Source organism: Hippoglossus hippoglossus, chromosome 3 (assembly GCF_009819705.1).
Source record: "Hippoglossus hippoglossus isolate fHipHip1 chromosome 3, fHipHip1.pri, whole genome shotgun sequence".
Classification (NCBI taxonomy): Eukaryota; Metazoa; Chordata; class Actinopteri; order Pleuronectiformes; family Pleuronectidae; genus Hippoglossus; species Hippoglossus hippoglossus.
In genome coordinates, this window is record NC_047153.1 from 19,550,636 (window position 1) to 19,575,437 (window position 24,802).

Genomic DNA, 24,802 nt, shown 5'->3' on the forward strand with positions numbered 1-24,802 from the left:
GGGCTGCAGGCTGGCTGCAGCCAATTCCAGCTGAAATTAGGCGAGAAGCAGGGTATACCTTGGACAGGTCGCTGCAGTATTGCAGGTCCAACATACAGAGACAAACAGCCATTCCCACCGACATTCACACCTACTACACCTAATTTATTTGAGTTTCCATTTCACCTATGACCTGCGTGTCATTAGACCTTTGGAGGAGGCTGGGGTACCTGGAAAGAGCCCACACAGACATGGGAAAAACATGGATACTCCACACAGAGACACCTTCTTATTAGTGTAACGTCTTTACTCCTCTGAAGAAAAGGCTGTTGAAGTCACTTTTATGTGCAGGTATAGTTTCCAAACACATCTGTGCATATGAGTAATAATACCAGAACTGATCGCAGGAGGGTGGACGCCACGTCAAAACAGCTTGACAAGCACACTTAAGCTGGAGTCACTCAAGTGTCAAAGATCTCAGGATTATCCACAAAGCACGTGTACAAATGTCCAAAATATTTTGTTTTCCCTGCCACTTGAGTAGCCCCAGCCTTTGTCACACATGGCCACAAAAAGGGACAGATTAAATGACATTCAACCCTCCAAGAGACCAGACACAGCTTGCTCAACTTGTCCTGAAATGCCACAGATTATGTGTGTGTACGATCAATAGCTTTACGTTGCATTGTTGGAATCATTTCTAAATGTGATTCTAGGCATAGAAAACAGTTAATAAAAGAGACTGCAGGAGTAAAGAAAGGCATCATAGAGGCTTAGGCCTGTCCTCTGACAGTCAGCTCTCATTATTTCAGTGTCTCTGTCCCTGTGCTCACTGGTGCTACCTGCCTCCACTGAACCAAGGGAGGTCACCTGCTATAGGAGGACAGAGCAGAGAAGGAGGCAGGAGGAAAGTTGAAAGAGAGTAAAAAATTAAAAGGGGGGTAGAAGTGGATACGAGTGTGTGAAGGATCTCAATGGGTAGAGCAATGTCAAGAGAGAAAAATAAAGGACACAAGAAAATACAATTCGAACCAGGCTGTAGATAGTTAGCTAAAGAAGAAACCAGACAACCCTCATTAACTACACATCAGAATGAATGAAAAAGACGACCAAAATGCTCTCCATTTTTACATTTGAAGCAGGGCCGCCCCCTGAAAGTCAGTGACTCCTCAGTCAGCTATGAGACATTTCGGTCCCTAAAAGTAGCTGCAGAGTGAGCGCTCATTTATTTCACACAGCTCTCCAGGGTAAAATCCTTACTACGTCTAGTCGTCCTGTCCATTTGGATGGGTACTGGTAGCTGCAGACCTATACCCAGGGTGAGACCGGGTGAGACAGAAGCAGCTGCTTGTTCTGGCTAATATAAGTAGATAACATAAATAAATATATCACAGCAACTTAATACAGTATAATTTCAATCTTTCTACAATCATCGAATATTGTTTTTTAACAAATCAAATCTTATTCGACTGACAAAATCTTTAGTCAGGTACAGCCCTCAGTACAAGTGAGCTGAATTACTCATGATATGAAAGCACTTCCACCTTGACTGTGAAAGTGGGGGTGATATTAAATGGGCACCTTTTTTCAAGGCAATAAGAAGAAAGGCAATAATCTTTTTAATTTTATTGGAAGCGACAGATGGAATCAAATTACTGTGGATTAGCAAGTGGGCTATCATGAACCAAAGATAATGAAAAATAACAATCGTCCATAATCCTAGGTAAAACCTTTTTTTTCTGTCCCCCCCTCGGAACCTTTAAAAATGCTTTAAGTGGATTACTAGAACAGAGAAGGGTCAATGTGAAAAACAGCCCATTAATGTCCAATCGGTCCCAGTAAGCCTCACATGCCTTTGAAATCGCTAACTATTTGTTATCACGGCCATTGGTGAATCAAAACAGCATGTCCACATCAACATGTGTTCCGTGTTCTCCAAATAGCTGCATTAAGGTTAAATGTGTGTGTGTATGTCCCTGTGTGAAATATAGCCTGACGGTGTTGTTCATTGTGCTCTAAATGGTAATGCAGCAGAGTCTATCTACGCTGAGTAAATGCACAGGGAGTTTCCCTTCCCAAGCCTGCCAACTCCTCTCAGCCGGCCCCGATGGGTTATCAAAGCAGACACTTGGCAACCTACTTTCCGAAGCAAAGCATCTGCCCATTCAGAAGCAATGGGGCTAATGTCAGACTCTATCATTCTTATGTTCAAAATGACCTTGGCATCAGCATATACAGCAATAACCGATGCGTGGGTTTTAAGCGCAAGAGGGAGAAAACATAACTGCAAATCAATTCAAGTTTCAACATTGGTCCTTGTGACAGCCATTACTAAAACAAAGTCACCTTCAGCGCGACCAGAGGTGGCCATTACTTCTTTAAGAGGTGGGTTATTGATATTCTGTTCACTTTGGACATGCTTGCTTGCATTGCAAGTTTTGGAATTGGGCTTCCAATTGACAAATGCGCACACACACACACACACACACACACACACACACACACACACACAGACACAAGAGACACTTTAAACATCTGGCATCTTTTTAACCTTCTGTTTCTTTTAACAGACAGCTGAAGGAGAGACTGGAAACCATGCACTGAAAAATATCAAGCCAACCAAATATAAATTCTACATGACTTCCCCACAATCCTAGGATGGATAAATTCCAGAGATATAATTGATAATATGATGAGCCTGGAAAAGTACTCCACTGAGAAACAGGAGGTTATGAGGGCTTTAATTTTGCAGATGGTTCCTCCTATTTCCCCAGAGTCTGGGTCACCAGAAGCTTCAGGACACACCACACACTCACTTTGTGGAGCTGTTCCTTAAAAGCAGAGGTTCAACACCTGGGGGGGGGGGGGGGACATGCATGTGATTTACAGTGAAGAAAAAGGCAAGAAGACTGAGTCATACTCTTGTGTCTGTACAGTTAGTATGAAGCTACAGGCAGGAGACAGTTTAATTTACCTTTAGCTTAACTCACCACAATGTCCTAGGGACATAGCTATCCTGGGTCTATTATAGGCAAATAGACTCTGAAGGTGGATGACCCGACTTCCGTAAGTGAAACCAATACATCGACCGTGATGTTAAAGTGCACACCAAATAGATTTTGTCAAAAGAGGGTTCATGTCATGTTAGTTGTTTCTCATCTAACTAATGTATGTTTAGGTGTTACATTTTCCAATTAGTTTGGATTTAATTAGGTAATAAACGTTGTGAAAAACAGGGTTAATCATTATGATTGACAGCTGTGACTGACTCCCGATTGGCTGGATGCATTTGTCATTGAGACCTCGATACTGCAGCTCCTCTCCCGGATCACTTCTGCATGGACTCTGACTCCCCAGCACAAGATGGCAGCTCTCATTTTCAGGATATATTGGCTTCATTTGACTTCAGAGTGGGAGAAAGTGGAGATTATTCACAGTGTATTTTAGATTAAAAGATACACTCTGCCAGCACATCCAAACCTCACTAATATACCTTGTTTCCCTTATTTTACTTATGTTTTTGTAAAGAAAAAATAAATTAGATATTGGTTTGCTAGTAGACAGTGTATTTCTTTTGGAACCAGACAGACACTCGTCTTTTTCACTCTTTTTTTGGTCTTTGTGCTCGGCTGATGAGCTGCAAATTTCTCAAAAATGAGTGGGTTTCTATTTAAGAGAAGTTTTGATTGATTGTTATTTCATGATGAGCTTATTTATATCTCATACCCAGTGGCATGGGCAGCCTCATGAGCCCAATTCCCCTTTGTAATTATCCATTGTCACACCTGTACACAAGATAAGTGAACACATGTGCCTGTGGAGGTTATTTTCAGATAATCTACAATGAGGTGTTTTAATTGCATTTATTTTGTCAATGTACTGCAAATACTAGGTGCCTTTACTGGAAGTGTGTACAGTATATAGCATCCGTTTTCAGACATTAATCATTCCATGGCGACAGGGAAAGGGTGGAAAGCCATCTTTTTCAGCTCCCTAAAATGTCAAATGATTATTATATTACTTAAGCCCTTACTGCAATAATGTCCTACTTTCAGAAGATGAATTAGTTTCCCACGACAATGGAGAGACTCCAATAATGTTCGAGGGGGAAGAAAATAGTCTGTAAATCTATATATTCATCCAACAGTAATAGTTCAGTTACAAATGGTAACAGTGTGACATTTCAAAACTGCATATTAAAAACAAATTATTTTTAAACCTCCTATCAGGGACCCCTGGATATTTAATTTGAAATAATCACAGTTGGCCAAGCACTACAACCATTCTGCTTATACTTACTGTATAAGGACTCGCTATGAATTCACAGAATTTTTAATACCAACTCTGTGTGTAGCTGTGTGGGACTGTCGAAGGCCACTTTTGGGACAACTTTAATGCAGAAGACTGGTTATTAGGGGACAGTTAGGGACAAAAGCTGTGTCCCCACTTTGGGGAAAGTTTGTTTTTGGGTCAATGATTGAGATTAAGGTAATGTAAAGGTTTGAGTATGGGTTGGGGTGAGGTAAATAGGGATTATATAGGGTAAGCCTCCGGTAAAGAAATTCAAGTTTTTGTTAAGTCCCTGATAGTAACCTCCAACAATGAATGTATGTGTGTATGTGTGTGTGTGTGTGTCTTAACAAGCAGGATTTCCAGCCTGAGAATGGCTTAGCTGAGTGTCTAAGTTTTGGCTGAGCCCCTTGTCTCTTCCTGCTCTCTGAGAGCTGTGTCTAGTGTTTTAAGTGCCTGACAGCCAGAAGTACATAACCTGTAGCTTCTCCCCTCTACACCTCTGATTTGCAGAGGGATTTTAACTACTTTGCTTTTGGCAGTTTTCCCACATAGTACTATAGAGCAGAGGTCAGACAGAGATCAATTTAACTGAACCTCATTATTATTTCTCAAATTTAAATGTAGTTTAAGGATTAAGCAAGCATTGATTTAAGACCATTAGACAAAAGTAAAGTAACTGCACCACAGATAGAAATAATTTACATCTGTTGTATCTGATAAAGTATTGCATGATAAAGTTTAGCTTTGTTTAATCAGTTAATTGATTTGGTGTCAATGATCCCATAAGCTTGTTTCCCCTGTGTTATAGCAGCCTTTCTATCAATAAATGGCAATGGAGTGAATACATTTACTCACAGAGGCAAAGCAAATATATTCAGTAAAGTCAAAAAAGACAGGCTTCATCTCATCATTACGATTAACTATATGACACTTTTATACGTATTATACTTATATCATGTATAGGGGATGTATAGGAGGTGGTTTTCTACAAATATAATGGTATTGTATAATGTTGATTAAAAAAAGAATAACACCCAGTTGTGTTAAGCATTGTAGCCAGATGCAGCATAAAGGGAAATAACCAAGATGTACCTTTCTTAATAGTTTTTTTCTTATTTACCAGAGTGTATAGGAAATAAAAAAAAGAAATTCAATTTTAGTAGCCCTAGTTTGTGTAGGTGATGTATAGCACAAAATGAGGGCACTATGTTGTGTTACCAAGCCAGTATACTACAGGCAAGAGTCAAAGGCATCACATTAGCTTCAGCTAGAACTCCAGGCATGTTCCTATAAAGAGGTACATGGAAAAGAGGACTTGAAGTAGAGTAAAAGCATTTGTCTTCACACAGTAAGATCCTCAGGTTTTTAGCTTAATAACAATATGCATATACAGTAATATATTTTCATTATGTACAATTATATTTCTATTAAAAACATTGAATGATTTCAGGGAGAAATATATTCCCTGTTAATGTAATAATATGCAGCTCTGCCAGCTAGTGCATAAGGCTTCTGCTGAAGAGTTAGCTGGGCTGTGAGTATTGCTTTATCTGCAAGTGTGCAGATTATCCAGGAAATTTGAGGCATGGCCTAAATGTTTTCCATTTTTCTTCCATGCAAACAGCCAGAGAAGTGACACCTTAGCAAAAGCTCCCCAGTGTCTGGGTCCCAGTCTTGTGCTGGGCCAGCAATCCATTTTAAATGAACTGTTTGTGTTCCTCTGACACATTTGGTGTTATTTTAATGGCCTGGAAACCACAGAGCAATATCGTAAAGGATTATTATACCTTTAAATCACCTGTGAGAAACGATCCAAGTGCATAGGAATTCCATTAATCATCTTTGCCAGAGTGCAGCTCAAATTAAAGCCGGGGCCTTTTACTCAGAGGCACAGAAAACGCCCGCAAGGAAAAAGACTCGCTGCTTTCAGCACATGGCTGTTTCTCTTCCTTAAACACAGACTTTTATTTGGTTCAGATGGTGCTAATGATAATACCGAAACCAAAGCACTGTCACTGTATTAGACTAAATGTTGATGGAAAAATAGCCCCAGTGGGGGGAGAGAGTGATTAGAAACCAAATCCTGCATAAACAACAGTCTGTTTTGCGGAACACTTAAATCAGTTTGTGTTGAGCCTCTCCTCAAAGGGAGGTTAGATAAATGTGATGAGGTTACTGTGCATCATCCAGCAAATGTCATGAGATGCGTTGCGAGATGTGTTTAGTCTGCCTGTTTAAATATTTGTAACTGTGCTAAATGCAAATGCTATAATAACATTCAACAACCACACGACCTGACTAGACCTGACTAAATATAATGTTTGCTCCAGTAAATGACAGCGTGCGAGGAGAGACATCACATGCAAATACCCCTCCAGAAAAGAGGAAGGATATGAGACAGACAAATACCCAGCCACAGTTGGCCAATCAATAAATCAGCCAACAGGAACTCAGTGCCAAAGTCCCTTTAATTGCCTGTTCTTCCCTAAATGATTCAGGTTTTGCCGAAGGCTTTAATGAGGTGTTGAATTTCACTGCAGGGATTGAAGCACAGGCAATTAAAAGGCAGATGTGGTCAGACCCAGATGAACTGAGGGAGTGAGGCAGACGGAGAGTGTCGACCAGATACTAACACCCTCCAAACCGGTGAACAGAACTAAACTTCTAAATACACCAGTGCACTGAACATTGAGAAATACTCTGTTCTGTTTATTTGAAACCAACTTCTGTCACTGCCTCTATAAATACATTTAACATTTAAACATTTAAAATCCATCTATTCCTTTTACTGCAGCAGATTGTATTTCCCAAAGAGAGACCTTTACATCAAGTGCTGGGTGTTTACAACACAAACTGTACAATCTTGTTCTTATATACTGGGTTTAGTTTGAACCACTTTACACAAAATGAACTCGCTAACATGACATGCGGTGCAAACTATACCCAGGAATTGCACTTACTTGACTTGCAGTTGAATGTTATTTTGACTGTGCTTGCATGCAGGACATAAGGCGACGGTGAATTAAAGGTGAAGCCAAACACCATTAAAATGAGCTGCACTAAGGGGCAAGGAGAGGCTGAGAGCTGTATGACCAACTGATCAGAAGTAGAGGAAGAAGGAGAGGCAGAGTTGTGAAGCACCTGACAGTTTTGAAATGCAATCTTTTTGTGCTGCTACTATATAATATAACTCCCTATGCATGTATTCCTGGCATTTTGTCTCATCATTTACAAAACAGGAACAAATGTAGGATTGGTACTTTCCCCTTGATTTATTATTAATATTATGTGTTATTTCACATTTTGTTGATAATATGTCTCTTTGAGTTAAAAAGGTGTTACAGTGATTCTCAGGAACCATTTTCAGTCATCATTTACATTTCATTTACATTTCATGCTTTTATGCTGATAATGTTCTCATAAATACTGACTTACAAAGTGCAGCCTTCCCTCTTTGTTATACTGATCAGGTCAAAGGGTGGTGCTTCATCTCCACTTTTGCATTTAGTGAGGCGTTATCTATGCAATCAGATTTTTATATTGGTGTTCTGCAAGACTCACACATCTGCTGTAATTCAAACAGAAGCTGTGGCTCGTAACATCGTAGCATCACAGTATCGCAAAGAAAAAAATATATTGTACCTAATCAGCATCAACAGTCCACCACCAAGTTTTCTCCAGGAAAAGTAAGAATAAAATAAACAGCTTTATCAGTTTTGTTACTTTCAGCTCTTTTTTAAGGTGGCACAGGTGTAAATATACCTGCATCAGGCCTATGGTGTTGCATATTGTTTCATTGTTTTGCATGGTGCAGACTGCAAAGGCTATAATATACTGCATAGTGGTATTCTGCTGGAGCAGGGCTGGGATTTGCTTTCTGTTCACAGAACCACAGTATGTACACAAACAAAAATAAAGTTTTTCCAAGCGCACAACTTTCAGTAAGCACTCAGGGTCTTCACAACAATCCATGGTACACTTCCTTCTTTTCATTTTCATTTCAATGCTTAGGTGGAAGCGGATTATATGCACAGAAGATGTTCTCCATTACATTAAGTAGCTCGGCAAAAACCATTGCGATTTATGGTCAGCCAAACTCCTGTTTATGCTAATGGGGCATGTTTAATGGAGCGGGCTTAACACTGTCTATTATCAAGTAATCACAATTTGTACCCGATACACTTAACTGTTTTGGGGGGTCTGGATTTCTCCAACAAACAGACGGTGGATTGTAATTAAGGCTGCGAAGTGTCACATGGAAGAGTGAACAACAGTGTAATGGCTGTTATGGAAGCGCTCCATTTACAGATGAGGGAGCCTAAACCCGATCATCTCTTGCTGTTGTGGTTATATGATGTGAAAGTTTAACAAAATTGGGTATACATGATTTGCGAGCTGAAAGGGAATGGGATCTCATCTTTCAGAATAAATTAGTCTATGCATTACCTGCATTTCAGGGAAAATGTTAAATTGACTCAAGCTTCAGCCTGCCACCCTGCCAGCATCATCATAAATTTGAGCTAATCATTATTCGAGCACAATCTGTTACTTTAAGTGCTGAATGAGTTATGGCTAATTATTTGAATAACACATGCAAACGTAGTAACAGAGTATGAGGTTTTTATAGTTAATGTCGTGCACTCAAGAAAGGAGACAAACAAAGCAGCAAAATGACAAAAGGTTTCCTGACATTGCTGGCATCATATCTGCCTTTATTCAAATTCTAATTGTTGGTAGGTCCTTCTGTTCAGTCTGGGATTTTAGTTCAAATTAAATTTGAATTAAATTTAATTCCATTAAATAAAAACAGCTTTGTAAGGACTGGTTTTATCTTTGTTACCAAGAAATCTTCCTAACGTCTGACATTTTGGCATAGTGGGCGGGTCTTTATACCACAATGAGCTTTGGCCGGTGTCACTTTGGAGCAAAAGCCAGTCAGAGCCGACAAGGAATCCATTATTGGTGAATTTGTAAACAAATTATAGAACTGTAGTTGTTGAAAACTCTTAAGACAACTATCTTTTAAATTCATTAAAGGTGAATTAAGCTATTTGTCAACCTGGGCTTTATGCTTACAAATGTAGTTGTGTAAATTATTCCGACATACAAAAACTTATTGATCCAGTAGAATACCTCAACTGGCAACACAGCAGCTTTGGTTACAATGTAATCTTATGGGGGCAACCACGACAGTCCACAAAATGTAAATGCCTTTTTTTACTATGAGTCTGGCTATTTGAGCCTTCTATTGACAAGAAAAGGCCCTTTTAGCAGACATTTTGTGGGCTGTCGTAGTTGCCCCTATACAGTCTACAGCAATATTCTGGACTTATTCCAAAGGTTTTCATTAGTCCCATTCATTTAAACACCCACATTTATAAACATAGGGCCCAGGTTGGAAACGAATGAAATTTATTTTCATTTGTATTTAGCTGCTATGGAAAAGAAAAGCTACTCTGCACAACAGAAATTTCAAGAACCAGAAACACATGCAGACCCTAAACATACAACAATGCATCTTTAATTCACTTGAAGCAAAAACAACAAAATAAACACAGCAGTGTCCCAAAACAATTTCTACTCTCCTTTCTCCCCCTTCTCCATCTTCCTCTACTCTCATTGTCTTTCCTGTTGAGGTTTAATGTGAAACAAGTTTCTCAACAGCTGTTCTTTGTCTGCAGTCACTTGTGTGCTGCCTGACTTAGCTCATCCCTTGATCCCTCGTGTTATCCTCATCTCAACCTGCCTCCTATTCCCAGTATATCCCACAGTTAAACAAACCCCATTTCCCTTCTGTACTTCTTCTCCGTTATTCTCATTTCCCTTCACCTTTCCTTATGTCTCATTCTCTTCTCTGTTTTTGCAACTCTTTCCTCTTTACTCTCTATGCCCTTTTTTGTTTTCCCTTCAATCCGCATCTCTGTCTCCTCTGCCCAAGACCATGCCTTAATTTACATCCCCCACTCCCGCCACCCCACCCCTCACCGTCTAATAACTCAGTAATGGTAGAGTTGGTCTGCAGAGCCCCAAGCTATCAGCTTTTATGGCCCTAATTGTTTCTTCTGTGCCGTTAGTTGTAAGACTGTAAGACTGCTGTCGAGTGAATACAAATTGGCCACAGAAGGGAGCACGATTGTGCGCCGATCCAAGACTAATCTCAGAGATTCTCGGCAGACGCAGAGTCAAAAGAGGGAGCTAATAACACGATACTTGTGATGGTGCAGATGAACTTGGGGATAGAAAACACTGGAATAGCGCAATCACCTGAGGTCATTATTACCTCAGCATTGAGTCCTGCATCATGAAATACTAAATCTCACTCTCCTCCAGCTTTTTAACCAGCCCCTTCTCCCTCCCCTCCTCTCATTGTCACCATTTCTAATAGCGAGGGATTAACATTTAATTTACCCTCCTCACAAGGATTATCGAACAGGTGACACATTTCACTTTGAGCTCACTCCATCACACCGGATGCTTACGAACACATCATGCAGCAATATATGATCTAGGATTACTGCAAAAAAAAAGAAAAGTCCCAAATGATACAAACAATTATATTTGATGTAAGCTGCTTTTCATTTCTGTGCCACAACTGGATTCTAGTGATAAACCCTTTTCCCACTGATTCATCTCAATCTGTCTCAAAAACGTATAGTCTCTTCCTTTCAGTGCAAAAGCGGGACTGCAGTGCATCCTCCTTTCAAAAGATGTGAGAAACAACTCCATGGTCTGTCTCACATATGACTGACAGAGGGACTAAGTGAATGACAAAGCATATAATCATCCTCTATGCTTTGCGTTTGTGGCCATAACTCTCCAGCAGTCATAGCTCATCAGCGGTTATAAAAGAACCAAACAGCTTCTTGACACCGTAAATAGGGGTTTCACTGCTATTGTAGATAACTACACCACAACAAAACCACCCCAAGCATCGCTTTCTGCAGGCCAAAGGCTAATTGGTTTGCCTTCAGCTTCTGTCAGTGAATGGCAGGGCCGTGGATAATCATGGGCTATCAAAGGGCCTCCAGCTGCAGAAATTGAACAAACTGAACCACGGCAATCAGGCCGGATTAGGTCTTTCCTTCCCTCATTGGTTTGTTTTCCCTCCATTTTCTTTCCATCATTCATTCTGTCCATTGACATGTATTTAACTTTTAGAATCACTTGCAATAACCATCAAAATGTATTTTTTTTATTCTTACTGATGTTTATCTAAACAACTAGTTCAAATGATTGATGATAGTCTTATCTCACTCATCTTGACACTAAGCCATTCACTTGTGAACCAACCAGCATCCGATGAGAGAGGAGCCACAGGCACGTATTAGATGTCGAGAGCAGCTGTTCCTTAACAACAATTGGCAGAAGCATATACACTGTTATAGCATCACTTACAGGCCTTTCTCTATGAAAGAGGCGCCCACCCTTCTCCTGACTGATAGGCACTGAGAGACAGACAGTTCATCCAGTTACCTGACATGTATTTTTATAAGCTCTTGCAATTTTCCAAAACAGTTTCCATTGAAGCCTTCCCAAATGGTATAAAGTAACAAATCATCTTGCATGTCAGGTTGCATGTCTGTGCTCAAGGAGCAGTAGTGTTTTTAATACTGTTTTTTCTCATCGTATCGTCTCCTTATTGGTCAACATTGTTGTGGTTTATTGCAGCCTGAAAGGAATCCTGCAGGCAAAAGTTTTTTAGGTTAACAGGTAAATTATTCTATATTTTTATTCCTATCCTTATTTGAATTTAACTTTTATTTTTATTTAAATGAGATCAAGCATAAGGAGACAAGAGATAAAACCAAGTGTTTCAGACAGAGGCTGAACACAGGAGCTGCAGCAAAGTGATATTTTTACTGAACATTAACGCATGTAAACCCTTTCAAGTAATAACCTATACTGAAACAATAAATTTGAATATTAGCAGATAATGTCTCCTTTAAAATACTGAGATTGGGACACTGACTTTTAGATAATACATAGTTTACTATGTTCCACAAAAGAGGAACAATCTGCAGCAGCGTGTAAAACTAGACAAGGTTGTCCCTATAATCCAATTGAAATCATTGTTATCCGAATCGGGTGTGGACGCATGTTTTCTTTGAATTGACGTTGTCCCTTAAAGTCCTTGTCCTATTCGTTGTCCAATTTCATAGATATGATAATTTGTGTGTGCTTGCATTGTTTTATATTCTATTATATTTACTGAAATAATAAAAATGATATAATTGTATTTGAATTACATTATGCCATATGTACTCAAGCATTTGTGACTTTGAATATATCTGACACATGATAACCAGCCTGCAAGGAAACAACAAACAAACCAATGAGAAATGATGGTCTGTTCCCAGTAATATGTTTTGTATCTAGCACGCAACAAGTTACACAAAAAAGTAGGGATTGCATAAAAGCCTTCTTCATGTCTCTTTTGACTAGACCTGAATGGAAGAGACCAATAGGAAATGGGATGAAGCCGAAATAATGTGCCAGCATTTCTTTAAAAGACAAGGGGCTAATGTGTCCTTCAGAGAGATGAGAGTGATGGAACAAAACCTACAAAAGATGTATTCCTCTCGTCAAAGAGAGCCTCTTTTTAATAAAAAGGCAATATAGAAGATGAGGTATTGCAACAGTTGAAATGCATTTCCATTAGGACACAACCTCCTTGGCCTCAGAATGTGTGCTCTGCTGTGCTTTTAGGCTTCCACATGTGAAATGTCCCCATGTGAGGGAGACATAAAGAGAGCGAGGGAAAAAGGGAAGGAAAACAGCAAAAAGAAAATGTGTGCAAATGGACACGCACAGATACACAGTGCCCGTGTCACCTCTTAGATCCTGTGCTGGTGTGTTTAATCCTAAAATCCACATTTGGGATTATTTCTTGAACTCATCCACCACCTGTAACAAAGGCTGCCACTCCCTCCACCACAAACCACCCACTGGATAACAGGATTTGCCTCCATCAGAGCTGTTTTATCATGACTCAAGCTGTATTACTGGGAGATTAGAGAGAGGCTTGGGCATGGAGCCATGAACCTACCCGCTGGTGGGGCTGGGTCAACCTGTCCTACCACAACAGAAGTGGGTGTCTGCATAGGAGCATTTCCATATGTGTTTCTTGTTCCAAAAGAGAAAGAGGAATAATTCATCATTATTCAACTGTTGCGGTGCCGATGTGGATTTCATATTATGTTTGATTTCATTTTATAATTAGCTATGATAATTCAGAATTTACTACTCTGGATCAAATGAAAAGTTATTTGTTAAAACAGAATTGTGACTGAACAGCTACAAAATTAGCTGGAAAATGCTATACAACTCTGTATCTCTCTCTCTCTCTCTCTCTCTCTCTCTCTCTCTCTCTATATATATATATATATATATATGTATATATAACATATGACAAGGGACCTCTGTCATATTGTTATCAAATTGTCATCACCAAAATCTACTTGCAATTTCAATGATTTAGATTTTTAAGATATACTAGTGAGTTTAATTAAAGGTTCAGTGTGTAGAATTCGGTGACATGTAGTGGTGAAGTTGCATGTTGCAGCTGAATACCCCTCACCTCACCCTCGCCTTCCAAACATAAAGAGAACCTGTGGTAGCCTTCAATTGTCATAAAAACTCAAAATGTGTTTAGTTTGTAGAGATGGACCCGCTCCAGACGTAAACGTAAAGAATTCAAATAAATGGGCCCATTCTAGGGTCAAGAAAACAAACAATGTGTACAATTTAGAGATGAAACACACTAGTAAAAACTTGACTAATGTCACTGTGGAGGTTGAACAGAAGATCTGCAATAATTTTATTTTCAACCAAAGCCTGAATTATAACGGAATAACAATACAATAACCATTCATACAAGCAACCTCAATCTATTGTCTGGCTGTGACTATTCAATGCTTGAGAGTGTAAAACTGTAAAAGTGACCTGTGGAGCTCTTCACCTATGTAGTTTACTTTATGTAATTGCCGTTGTCATGAATGTGGCCATTATTGTGAACGCTGCTGTTGTGATTGACAACTTGTCATTGACGAGTCCCAGTCACCACTGCTACAGAGCGCTAGTTGTCTGTTTATTCAAAGTTTATTAATATTGAACGTGTCATGTGTCCAAATTTATCATGAGTCCAAATTGCATCAAATCCGGCACAGCACTTCCTTGGGCCTCTAACAATACACATGCAAAGTGTGAAGCCAATGAGATGAATGGTTCTATATATACGCAGGCCACAGAAGGCCATTAGGTAAGAAGAGGAAAGTTACATACGGTTGGAGTTGTGGTGGCTTGTACGAGTATTGATTACATTTTTTGTCCATTGTGTCTGGCCTATGCCATAGCATGAGATCATGATAAACAATATACTGGTGCAAATGTTCCAGAAAACATTCTTCCAGTAAGGAAACTAATGTTGAACGTTTCTCCAGATGTGTGCACCACAGACAGAAATGTGTGCTAATGATGAATACGCCAGTGAGGTAGTGCTTGACAGTAATACAGACCATAATAAGTGGTCTGACAAGACAGACAAAAACACTGCTTACATGTTTTCATTAACTTGTATATGTAATGAGGAATACATCAGTTGATAGAATTTGATTGGAAAGCTAAATGTTGCCAGGTCAGTGATCTGTGAAATTCTGTGATTTTCTTTAGACGGCGTGTCCTTGCTGCTGTCTTGAGTGATATAAGCTTTCATTATTTGTATGATCCACGTCTATGGGCAAACCCCGACATTAAGTGCTTGGCATACAGATACCGATACACGTCTGGCAGCAATTTTGAAGGGTTTACAATCAAGATGTCTGTTCCTTCCTTCATTTCAACCCCACTGACGTCTGTGTGATGGAAATAAAGCATCTCCCTTTGTCTCTTTCATGATACTGTTATCAAAGTGAATAATGGGCCATCTGTTGTTCTAAGCTGATAACCCTTTTCTGTAATGTAATTAATACAATGGGTATTCTTTTATTTAAACTGCTGAGCTTGTTTGTGAATTGTGTAAAGTGCAACTTGCAAAACATCTCTTGTATCCTTCTAGCTGCCTTTTTGGCTGTTTTTAACTTTGTCTTTAACTTTTATGACAAGCAGCAATAAAAAATACACTGTCACATCAGCAAAACAATTATGAAAGATTGGTGGTACCACTGCATTACAAACTGAAATGTGTCGAAACCCACACATCAATCCAGGCACTATGAATAGTCAATCACTCTGCGTTGCCTTTATAAAATTATTAATGATGATGGAATGTTATTATTCATCATTTTGTTAATATTTTCATATATTGAGCCTAAGGTCAGGGGAAGCATTGTACATTTAGTTATTTGATTCTACTGATTTTCTTTTAGGAGTGGCAAGCCTCATCCTCGTATACTACATCTTGCTTTTTTATTTCCTCCCAGCTGCAGTGGAAGAAAACACAGGCCCTGTTCGTACCTGGCATTAACACGCATCCTGGGTTTGCTGATCATAAATGGACAGCCCTGATTTCATCATTTCCCACTTTTAGTTAAAATGCATCTCTTGTGATCTAATCTCACTTCCCTGCTCTGTATGTAAATAAACACAAACATCATTTCCATTTGCAACAACCAAATGCGTTGTTGTTGTTTTTTACTGGCGGGAGGCAGCAAAGAACCTCCCGTGCCTAGTCTGCTGGAAGAACAAGAGGAAATCAAAACAAAACAGAGTCTATTCCTCAGCATTTCCCAGGCAAATAAAATGCTCAGGATGTTTGACGCACTCACAATTTATTTCTATGGGTTTTTCAAATTCTGGACAAAGATTTGTGAACGTGAGCGGAATATGAATTGGATCTTACTCTCAGAGGCGTCGCAGTGGGGGGAAAGTGGAACTGACTTCCCAAGTGTCCCAAAGGGGAGGGGAGCCCTTAAAAAGCCTGAATCATTTAAAAAATATATTTTAATTTCTAAGTACTTGGCTGAAAAGGGCTGAAACTGGCTAAAAATTATAAAACGCGGGGAATAAGAAAAGAAAAACAGCAAAGAGAAGGAAAGCAAACAGAGGGCAGACAACTGTTGACAGATTTATTTGCACAGGAAGGTGGGTCCATCCATCAATAACACAGTTTATTACACGGGGTCACACTGACTGCGGCCACGCCAGGTTTGTGTGTCGCAGATTCGTAGCTGTCTGATGTTCATGTATGAGGTTTAATAACCTCATACATGAGTAAAGGGGAATTAATCCCCTTTACTGAGAGGTCATAGTTTACTTTTCCACACAGAGTCAAATCTCACTCAAAAAGAGCACCCACTTCCATTGGTGACCCTTCATAATAAAAGCCCCTTACAGATACACTGCTTATGATGACAGGAAACACAAAAATCACTGACCAACCTTTCATAATAAGGAGACTAAATAAAATAGCTTACATTCACACTGGGTGATGTTCACGCCACGGAGCTATGACTATACAGAGGGTCTATTTTGAAAATGGCCATAAATGTGTGTGTGTGTGCGTGCGTGCGTGCGTGCGTGTGTGTGTGAGAGAGAGAGAGAGAGAGAGAGAGATAGAGAGAGAGAGAGAGAGAGCTAATTGCCTGACTAAAATTTCACAATAAAGACATAAAGACAAAAAACAAATGAATGGATTCAGTCCACAGAAACACTGGAGTGCCTTTATTTCAAAATGGGTAGGCTGCAGGGAGTGCTGCAAATATTTTTGTTTGTGACATATTCAAGAGATAAACTCTGAATCTGGTGTGAACGATCATTTTCACTATTTGTTCTCCTTAAAACTTTGCGCAGAACAAGATGAAACTAGGCGAGACCTTGAATATCTAGAGGAGCAGCCAGCCTCCGCAGCTGAATCACAGCTGAACCGCAGCTGGCCCCGATGTGGCCTCGTTAATTTGTTAACTCGGGCGTGGAAACGAAAAGCAAGTTGTTCCACGGCCGTTCTGTGGCACAACCACAGCCAGTGTGACACAGGCCTTTACCCTCTGGATTCACCATTTTGCTATAGTGACATGATTCTATGGTTTTAATCTGCTTGAGTGTCTCCACTATTATTCATGCTACTGACGGAATGACACCAACTTTTAAAACAGTCTAAAATGATGGCTTATTTATGTCTGTGATTGTATAGTGATGGCTACTGTTCATTAGTGACTACCCAACACTACATATTAATTTGTACAGTTGACTGTTATTTGTAGAAATACAATTAAAATCGAGAGAGGAAGGGGGCCCACAGAGACTACTTGTGTATAGAGCCCAGAATCTTGTGCTACGCCCCTGCTTACTCTCAAACAGACGACATCACCCAGGGTAAATTAGTGAAGATTCAACTAAAAGAATTTGGCCCTGAGAGCCTCTGAATATTTTTTTTTATTTTAGGGTTCATATAAACACTGTCTCCATAAGAACATGAGTTTATTCTTGGAAGAAGGTTTTCTGGGAAATTTGCACCGGAATTCTCTATCATGTCCAGGACAGAAAATATGATTGAAGCAGGACTGCTCGATACATAGTATTTCTCCTCAGACACTTGACCATTAATGACATTAATCCACCAATTCACTGACCTTCAGTTATGCTTCAAAATGTTTACCCTTATCAATGCTGCTAAAACCTTTATCTTGGTGATGTTCTCCTTTACACTTGACATCTATTGCACTTCTGTCCGTCCTGGGAGAGGGATCCCTCACATGTGGCTCTCTCTGAGGTTTCTACGTTCTTTTTACCCTGTTAAAAGGGTTTTTTAGTAGTTTTTCCTTACTCTTGTTGAGGGTTAAGGGCAGAGGATGTCACACCATGTTAAAGCCCTATGAGACAAATTGTGATTTGTGAATATGGGCTATACAAATAAAATTTGATTGATTGATTGATTGAAGCCATCCCCACTCGAAGCCTTCAGCCCTGAATTCATCAAAAGTCAGTAACTGTGCATGCACTGTAATTGGAAAGGTGTTAAAACAAAACAATAGGACCAAACCTGTAATGGTAATAAGTGAAAGGGTCACGACCATCAAAGCAGAAGTAAATATATGTGAGTGAGGTCAAAGGAAAATGTGAAGTAATTTCAACTAAAGCTCCGAACAAGGCCCAAGAGGAGGGACACATGAATGAATAAACACTTTCCACTGTTGGCAGGTGGGCGGCTAGAAATGTCCGTGTTCCCTGAAAACAGCTCAACAACCACACTGACACAACAAATCAGTATAATCCCTCATGTCCTGTAGTGCCTCTTTCAAGCTGTAGGCCCTCGGAATCGTTCAGGATTCTGCTGCAGGCACAGTCTGTGGATGCTAGTGTGACCCAGTGAACTGCACATATTGTTAAAAGTGTCTTGGTGTAATGGCTAATGTTATTATCTGTTGATGGTGATTAAGACAGATGGCCAAAACATTTTTTGGGCTTTTTTGTTTTTCATGCAGTCCTCCAGGATAAATGGCCACAGATATCTAATGCAATACCTGCTCATGTTTTTAAATATGTCAGTGACAACACAAAACATCTCAGGTCATTAAATTTACAAACGCAGATCTTTTTTCACAAAATTGGTGTGATTGATACAAGCGTGATAGAAGGAGCGCCAATGAGGCGTGCACATAAAATAGCAAAAATTTGTGAATTAATATTCATGATCCCGAAATGAATCCAAAATATTCTCCTACTGTAATGTAATAGTCATCCCTCATGTGTCATAGCCAAGATAACGACGTACATGGTGAGATGACTTTGGTGATCAGAAATCTCTCTGCACAGTTATTCCCTAAAGATGCAAACAAAACAGCTGCAGCACTTCCCAAACTCTGTGTTTTGGGCGATAAAAGTAAGAAGTAACTTATGGAAATCATGTTGCAAATGGATAACTCTAGAGAGTTCGTATGAAGTGCTGCGTCGATAAACTGACTAAACTGGATGGCATTTTTTAAATTGCTTTCACTGAGACTTGCAAAACAAAACATTACTTTGGACACAAACACTGAAGCACAGTGCAGCACTATGTTGTTTGTACATTCTCAGCTATGCCAAGAGACTGGAAGCATGTCTTGCAGGCTGCTTGCATCAGCCACAATCCGCACATTGACACTCCCATACGCATGATATGTCACTCAAAATAGATCACGGGCTTTGATAATGCGTGCATGCTCAGAATCAAGGCTATTGTATCTCATTTGAATTCTGCGAAGGTCGGAAAGGATGATGATGGTGGCGGCGGCGGTGGTGGCGTTCTCCTTGCCAAGGGTGTGAGTGCTTGGTGTGTCATACACTCACAGCCACAGCCGTTGTCTTCATCAACATCACCCTTACAAGAGAGAGTGTCAAAACATGAGTTGAGTCTAAACCACAGAGAAACTCAAACTTTCGAGAGAAAAAGCCTTTGTGTCGGCGGCATCAAAGAGAATTACTGACTTTTTGTAAAACACACTGTAGATAAGGTGAAAACCAAGAAACTTTCGAAAATAAAGTTTTTTCAACCCACAGGGATCACACAATAAGAGCACCATCTATGGAGATATCACCAAGAGAGCATCCTTTATTGTATGATCTCATCTAACTTACGAAACATCCTCGCTGGCAACTTGTGTCATCTTGATCCTTATTGCAATCTCTGCTTTGTCCACATACATTATGTAAAACATTTGGTCCTCGACCTTGAATTAGACGTGTGAAAACTCCAGATTTGGTTGGACGTCTTTAGAAGCAAAGAAATTTGGATTCTGGATGTGGCTTCACTAATCCTGCTGTTTCCCTCTGCTGATACACAAGCAATCAAGTCAATAAGCATCTTTCCCAAAAGCAATTTGGTAACATTTGAGGACATTTTAGAAATGAAGGAGTGTATCCTTACTTTAAAGTATGTTATTCCCATCAGAGCACTGCCTGCTCCTGTCTGAGCCTCACTCATGTGATGCTTTTAACATTTTATACTGTGAGCTTAATGCAGGTGATATTTGCAATTTGTATTTGAAATTCCACAAAACTTCATGTTAATTTCATGGAATTTCATGTCTTAAATGTGTCAATTTTAAAAATATAATTAGTTATTCTATGTAGATGGCAGGGCGGCATGGTGATGCAATGGTTAACATCGTCGCCTCTCAGCAATTCGCTATTGGTGTGAATCCCGTTTTGGCTGGGGTCTTCCTGTGTGGAGTGATGCATCTTCTCCCTGTGTTTGCAGGTACGCCAGCTCTAAATTAACTGTAGATGAGATGATATGATATGATGAATGGGAGTCTGAATGGTTGTTTGTCTCTGTATGTTGTGATATACGCTGGCAGGATGTTCCCTGCCTCTCACCCAATGTCAGCTGGGATTGGCTCACGCTCCCTGGCAAGCCTAGAGGGGAAAAGCAGTATAGATAATAGATGGATGGATGCAGATAGCTAAACAAGTAAACAGTATTTGAAACTTCTCCAGAGAACTGTGGCTGTGCCATGTCACTTTCTGAATATTCTACTTTTTAACAGCTGTACCAACAAAAAATCAATAGGCACTATCCATAAACATATCGGTACTATTTGCTACTGTCACTGTATGTCTTCTAAAATGTTTTATGCCCCCTTGTAGACCAGGCCAAGTCAATTTAAACAGTCTATCTATCGCTTTATCATTGATTTTTTAGGCTTGGGCAATATTATATGAGAGCGTTACAACACATTTATCAATAACTCTGTTACGTAGAGGATTTAAACGTACTCTCTTGTTCTCTCTTTATGAGGCTGATAACTTGTAAAACAGACACAGTACAGACAAAGGCAGGACACGATGAAATGGAATGGCTATAACTGAACGTTCAGGGGAAACAGATATGTCAGCATGTCACGGCAGATTTAGAGAGACTATTTGAAAGTGATCGGTCTAAGTTGTCTTCATATGTCGTCATTACAGGAGTAGAAGGCTGACTTGTGTCACATGCCTGTCCATCTCTATCTCTGTCTGGGTTAGTGATGTACCGTGATTTATTTACAAATTAACCCAGTTGGCTTACTTTGCTAAATATAACTTATCGGTACCTATAGCAAATTACCTCTCTTTGTTGATCTTGTTTTATATATGTGAGTATAATAGTTTAACAATGGGCCTTGGCAGAGCTATTCTAGATTATAATGGTCTTTAGGTTATTATCTACAGTCCCTGACAAAAGTCTTGTCGCTTGGGTACAAGTTGACCTTAAGTGCCCCTCAAATATATTTGTAATCAATTTTTTTTTACAAGAAATGGCTAATTTCAATCCCAACAGCTTTTGAAATAATGTTTTGGTGCCAAACGAAACTGCTGAAAAGCATTCTAACGTTCACAGCTTGGTAAAGCCCACTGAGTCAGTTTTTGCAAAGACAAAAGTCTTGTCGCCTTGTCATATGATGCACCCAATCCTAGATTACAGCCTCACCTGTGATCAATAATTGATCAATCAATTAGTGGGTGTGTATAAAAAGAATCCCAGCACACCAGACCTTCACATCAACTGCAACTTGACCTCTGACAACATGCCTAAGATTCACCCTGAGACCAAAGTGTTGATTATCAAGAGGCTGAAGACCAGATCCACTGCTGAGGTGGCTGACACCTTCAAGTGTCTCAGCGTCAAGTACAAAGAATAAGAAAAAGATTTGAAGAGACTGGAGATGTTTTTGACAAGCCCAGGTCCGGCAGACCCCGCAAGACAACTGCTCGGGAGGACCGTTTGTTGGCTCGAAAATCCAAGGCCAGCCCCTTTTCCACTGCAGCAGAGCTCCACCAGGCCTGGTCACCTCAAGTCCCCGTGTCAACCAGGACAGTTTGTAGAATTCTGTCTCAAAATGGCCTCCATGGTCGAATCAGTGCCCAGAAACCAGCACTAAACAAAAGGCAATTTAAAAAAACGTGTGGCATTTGCCAAGGCCCATAGCCTGCTAAAAGGATGGACGCTGGAAAAGTGGCAGAAGGTGGATTTCTCAGATGAATCTTCGGTTGAATTACATCACAGCCGCCGCAAATATTGCAGGAGACCTACTGGAGCCCGCATGGATCCGAGATTCACCCAGAAAACAGTTAAGTTTGGTGGCGGAAAAATCATGGTCTGGGGTTACATCCAGTATGGGGGTGTGCGAGAGATTTGCAGGGTGGAAGGCAATATCAATAGCCTAAAATATCAAGAAGTATTAGCTACCTCTTACATTCCCAACCATACAAGGGGTCAAATTTTGCAGCAGGATGGTGCTCCATCGCATACTTCCATCTCTACATCAAAGTTCCTCAAGGCGAAGAAGATCAAGGTGCTCCAGGACTGGCCAGCCCAGTCACCAGACATGAACATCATTGAGCATGTCTGGGGTAGAATGAAAGAGGAAGCATGGAAGACGAAACCAAAGAATCTTGATGAACTCTGGGAGGCATGTAAGACTGCTTTCTTTGCTATTCCTGATGACTTCATCAATAAATTGTATGAATCATTGTCGAACCGCATGGATGCAGTCCTTCAAGCTCATGGAAGTCATACAAGATATTAAATATGGATCTCACAGCACCACTACTTAATTCACTGATGTTATGCAACATATTTTTGTATTTGAAGTAAATTATTTGTTCAATTTTCACATTACTCTCTGTAGGCGACAAAACTTTTGTCTTGCCAAAATCTGACCTTTCTGTGTTCATTAAATGATCAATCTTTCTTCAGTGAAGCAAATTTATTTTAGTATATTAAACATAATTTGGGAGGGTTTTAGCTTTCATATGAGCCATTTCTAAAACCAATGGATAAATTAAAAGTCAGGTTATAAGCTGTTGTTTCTACAAAATGGATAAGTGACAAGACTTTTGTCAGGGACTGTATACTATGAAATGGACTTAAAAACATGCAAATCATTCAATGGTTACTGTGCCCATGTAAATACTTTATAGAAAACTGTATAGTGTAAAGAACCGTTATTGAAAGCTTGTATAACCTTGTAACTGTCATAATTTTATGCATTCAGTACTTCCTGTCTTTGACCTTTCCTGCCAGTTGAACCCAAATGTAGATTGCCCAGTTACCTTTGTTCTTTGCCATATTGCCACTGAGACCTTTGTGACATACTTTCCTGCATTTTCTGCCCCATCCTTCTTGTTTAGAGAGCTTTGCCTGATTAACTGGTATTTGGACTTTTGCCGACTCCTTGCCTGTTCGGCTGCCTCGGACTAATTACCTGTTTATGAGCTTTTGGCTCTCGAGTAAAGACGTTTCTTTTTTGCCTACACCTGATCTCCTGTGTATCCTCTGCATTGTGCCAGCCTTAAATGCCTGATAAGTGCCAGCCTTAAATGCCTGATAAAGATAGATCGCAATTTAGCTTAATACAACTTGGCCTCTGTCACAGGCTTATAATTACTTGGGAATATATTCAATAATTCAAATGCAAATTGACACAGCTGCTCAAAGTTCAACCCGAGAAAGCAAATAGAGATTTTGACAAGATCATTAAGAAAAGATTATGACTGAAAGAAAAGAACAGAAGAATTTTTTTTCCGCCCCCGCACACTTCAGCAGCACGCCCGGTCAAAATTCTCACCGGGCCTTCTGACTGATATGTTAATTGATCTTTTACTGACTATTACAGGGCAAGATATTCATGAACTGTGGAGGGAATATTTATGAGGCAATGAAAATATAAAATGACTATTACCCACCTCCTATGACTGGAGGACTCCAGACTGCACTGTCTCTCTATTTGCTACATTTCATATAATACTATGTGTGTTAGGTCTGTTCACCTGATCTTATATTTAAAAAACAAAAACACCTTCAAAAGACCTAAATAAATAATGGAGAAACTCTGTAGTTACTTTTTCTTTAATCCTACTGAGACACGGAGGTCGGCTGAGGAGCAGCATCACTCGAGCCAAACCAAAATATGAAGGAATGAAGATGAATACAAAAATATATTGAATAGAGCTGACATCTGTCTAATGAGAGAATCTCATTGTCTGTAATGTGACAGCATCGCTATGCAGATGAGATTGTAACTTTGTGAAACTTGTTAATAATGACGAAAGACAACAGTGCACATTTGGAACAGTAAATGTAAAGAGTGTGGTGATAACAGGCTTCTACACCGTTTCCTTCTTATTGTTCCCCTTCCCTTGTGTTGTCAGTGTGTGTGTGTGTGGGGCCGGCTGAATGTGACTTCCTGGTTCCTGTTCTCCTCATCATTAAAATAATCAACTCAGGGAGCCTGCCCTGTATATAAGAGTGGCTCAGCCCACAAGAATTTGCCAGATTGTAGAATAGAATAAGAAGAGAAAGCAGTATATAATGAAAGTAGAACTTCTACCACTCGAAAACCTTCAGAAATTCATAAAAAAGTTGAAAATGCTACAAAAGATATAGACCACAATATACTATTATGTGAATTTACGTATCTATATTTTAACAAATCATATGTATAATATATGACTGCCTTCTAATCTTGCACTTTAAAACTCAATTATTCTGTCAGTCACTTCCTGCCAAATACCTGTCTACCTGTGTCCCAGGATCACCTGCATCACTGCAATACCTGCCACACTCAGCCGGCCC

General features: G+C 39.8%; 1 long non-coding RNA gene across 1 annotated transcript; it reads left to right on the plus strand.

Annotated features, from left to right (window-relative positions):
- Nucleotides 1-21,846: 21,846 nt before the first annotated feature.
- Nucleotides 21,847-22,918, plus strand: LOC117759479. Its single transcript, XR_004613487.1, has 2 exons — nt 21,847-22,440; nt 22,506-22,918. It is a non-coding gene; the product is annotated as an uncharacterized LOC117759479 (long non-coding RNA).
- Nucleotides 22,919-24,802: the final 1,884 nt, after the last annotated feature.